Genomic DNA, 3,759 nt, shown 5'->3' with positions numbered 1-3,759 from the left:
AATTCATTTTCTCTTTTATAGTTGTCAGAGATAATTGGAACTGCCAATCAGATCTTGTGTAGTTTTTATATCATCTCTAGTTTATCACACTGAAGTAATATTATTTTAGCTGGATTGCAAAGAAACAAAGTTTTATTTAGATGTGTATATTTATTAGAGGTAAATGGACAATTTAAGTTACTAATATTGAAATATTGATTTAGTTAGGGAAACCCAGTATAAGCTTATTGAATACTTGAGTTTCAGAGAACCCTGTTGGAAACTACAGTTTAACACAATTAAAGCGTAACTCCACTTCTTTCTCATTTTTTAATCTTCACTAGCCAATCAATTCATTCTCTAGGGAACTTTTTTACTGTTGAAATCAAAATTCATTTGGTATTATCACATACAACTGTGTGTCATTCTTACGTAATTAATTATCATATCTAGAAGTATGTTATCCCTCTAACTTGAATAAAAAGAAGTTGAAGACGCCTTTCCATGGTGCACTGTAGTGACTGCAGATGAGTAGGTTCTTAGTAAATATATAATGATTTGACATTGATTCATTGATTCATTGAAGGATTGGTGATTGATCAGAAAGAGGAGGAATATCCCCAAACACATACTGAAATAAATTCTAGACCATTTCTCATTAATATTAAAAGACACAGGAACATTATAAGACAGAAGAAAGATGATAACTCCCAAATTGAAGTAATAAACTAAACTAGAAAGGGGAGAAAAATTGATAGATTTGACTGTAAAAAATTAAAAATAAATACCAAAAGAGCTCAAAACTTAAAGATATCAAAAAATTAACTGACAAAAGATATGCATAATTGAAAACAGATGAAATATAAGAAGTAAAACTATACAAAATATTACACTTTACCATTAATCAAAGAAATATATAACATAATTTTAAGTCTATTAACCAAGCAAACAAGATAATGCCCCAAGTTAGTTTTTATTAGAAATTTGTGCCTTATTGCTATTATTTTAGAAACAATGGGAAATGATTCAATTTGTGCATAAAAAGGGATATTTAACCAGACATATATATATGTATAACCCTGAAAAACCTGAAAGAATGAGGAAAGAACTAACAGTTACTTCTGCAGTGTGGGATTGGTTAATTATAAATTTTTGAAGGATGGTTTTTTCACCTTGCAATCTACTTTTAACTTTGGATATTTTTATGCAAATATATTCACTCTATAATTAAAATGTGTCTAATAAATATTGAAACAATCAAATTGAAAGGCTATAAAAACCTTGAAAATATTCATATTTTATGGCCACAATCTCCTAGAAATTTATTTTGATGAAATTATTAAAAATAAACAAGATATAAATGAGAAGAGCTTTCTTCAAAAGTTTGTATTAGGGTGAAAATTTGGAAACAAGTTAAATAAGAATAAATTATAAGATTTATATTATGAGATTGTGATGTGTTAATTTACAGTTACTAAAATGGGTAACTGTGTTATGGATACTCTTTAATTACATGGACAAAGGCTTTTAACAATCAAAAATGAAAATCAGAAAGTATAATAATATTACACGATGGTTGAAATTATATAGATATGTCTGTATAGAAATAAAGAATAGAGTAGAACAATGGGAAATATTTTTATGTTGCAAGTCTGAAATAATTTTTTTAAATTATGTTTTAAGAGTAATAAAAATTGCAAGAATACAAACCTCTGGACATTAGTGGTATGAGAATCATATGTGAGTAAAGATTATTCAGGTTATAGAAATATAACAAGCAGCACATAAATTTGGATCCAGAGGGTGTGAAACTTGACGCCATGCATCTAACATGAGTAATAGATTATTTCAAATATATAGTAATTTTCCTCAATAATGCCGAACTCAGTGATTTACCCAAATGTGTTATGTGCCCTGACTGACAATGAAGATAAAATTATGGCGACCATGAGCCTAAAATTGGAGAAATAATTTCTTCTTAAAGCACAATCAAACCAAGATACTTAAGAGGTCAGGAATAATGGGTGCAAATTGGTGTCCAAATCAAAAAACTGTGTTTTCTTAGTAGAGAGTCTCCAAATATATTATTTTAAAATTATATAGGGATATTATTTTTCAGTAATTAAAATGTATATACATTTTGCACACACATATCATAAACATATACTTCGCGAAGTGTCTATTAACTCTAATTTTCATATGACAAAAAAGCTTCAAGACGTTCATGATTTGATCAAGATCATACGGCAAAGTCATTAATTCTCAGACAATGGGAGAGGGCGCAATCACTTGAAAGCTTTTTATTTTCCTCAAAAAATCTTGGTCCACACAGGAAGACCTTGAATCAATACTCATAGTTAAAGCATGGATATCATCACCAAAAAAAGTTTCCCAAGTGATTATAGTGCAAGAAACACTTTGAGGCCCACAGAGTTATGTGTTAATGGAATTAGAGCTACACACTTGGAATTCAGAGTCCGAGTCCACTGCTATTGCCAAGTCAACATTTTCCCAATTTTCTTTGCAGACGAACCATTTCTCACCTGTGTCCTTTCTACATTCACTGTAGCTGTGGAGCTGAATAGCAGGATGAAGGAGTTCATTCTGCTTGGGTTAACACAAGATGTTCTAAAGGAGAAAATAGTATTTGTGGTCTTCCTGTTTCTATACCTCCCAACCCTGTTGGCGAATTTACTTATTGTGATGACCATAAGATATAGCCGGATGCTTGGGAGCCCCATGTACTTTTTCCTTTTCTACTTATCCTCTAGTGATCCCTGCTCCTCAACAACCACTGCGCCTAAGTTGCTTATAGATTCTGTATCTGAGAAGAAAATCATCTCCTACGATAAGTGCCTGACCCAGATCTTTGCAGTTCACTTCTTTGGGTGCATGGAGATCTTGGTGCTCATGCTCAGGTCTTTTGATTGCTATGTGGCCACTTGTAAGCCCCTGCAGTACTCGACTATCATGAGCCAGCATATCTGTGGTGCATTGGCGAAACCGGCGGGTTTGGGGTCTTGTATCCATTCCTTAGGACAGAGTCTCTTGGTTTTGAAATTAACCTTCTGTGGCCCCCAATGTTATCTAGCAATATTTCTGTGATATGCAACCTTTGTTGAAACTTGCCTGCATAGATACTTATGTCACGGTGTTTAACAGTGGGGCTATATGCACGGTGAGTTTCATAATCCTGCTTATCTCCTACATTTGTATCTTACATTCTCTGAGTAACCACAGTGAAGAAGGAATGCCCTCTCCACTTGCACCTCCCACGTTATTGTTATCATTTTATTCTTTGTTCCATGTATATTTACATAAACTCACCCCCTAAACACATTTCCAGTAGACAAGATGGTGGCTGCATTTTACACTATTGGGACACCCTTGCTCAACCTTATAATTTACACTTTGAGGAATGCAGAAGTTAAAAATGACATGAGAAAATTATGGTGCAACAAGCTCTTACTTGAAGTCGCAAAGAGCAGAAGGCTCCAATTGCTAGTTTCATAATAGTTTAAACAAAATTGGATTGATAGAAAAGAAAAACTGTTTTTATCCCAAGGCGGGCAATCTAGTCCTCTCTCAATAGGACATTTTAAGAAACAGGCAGGATGATCACAGAGCACAGACACATTTTATTTTCAGCCAATATCACAAAAAGTGTCAGAACATCAAGAACAGTAATATTTGTGGGAGGATAATCCCACTCCTCTCTTCTCTCTGCCTTGCAGTTTATGAGCCAGATCCTGTTGTAACTATAACTGTAGCTCCCTTTTT

General features: G+C 33.2%; 1 pseudogene; it reads left to right on the top strand.

Moving 5' to 3' along the window:
* The first annotated feature begins 2,343 nt into the window (after positions 1-2,343).
* Positions 2,344-3,492, top strand: LOC124234166 (olfactory receptor 4C11-like; annotated as a pseudogene).
* Positions 3,493-3,759: the final 267 nt, after the last annotated feature.

This window comes from Equus quagga, unplaced genomic scaffold (genome assembly GCF_021613505.1).
Source record: "Equus quagga isolate Etosha38 unplaced genomic scaffold, UCLA_HA_Equagga_1.0 72232_RagTag, whole genome shotgun sequence".
In the NCBI taxonomy this organism is placed as follows: Eukaryota; Metazoa; Chordata; class Mammalia; order Perissodactyla; family Equidae; genus Equus; species Equus quagga.
The sequence above is the reverse complement of the archived record's forward strand: the minus strand, read 5'-3'. Positions and strand labels throughout refer to the sequence as shown.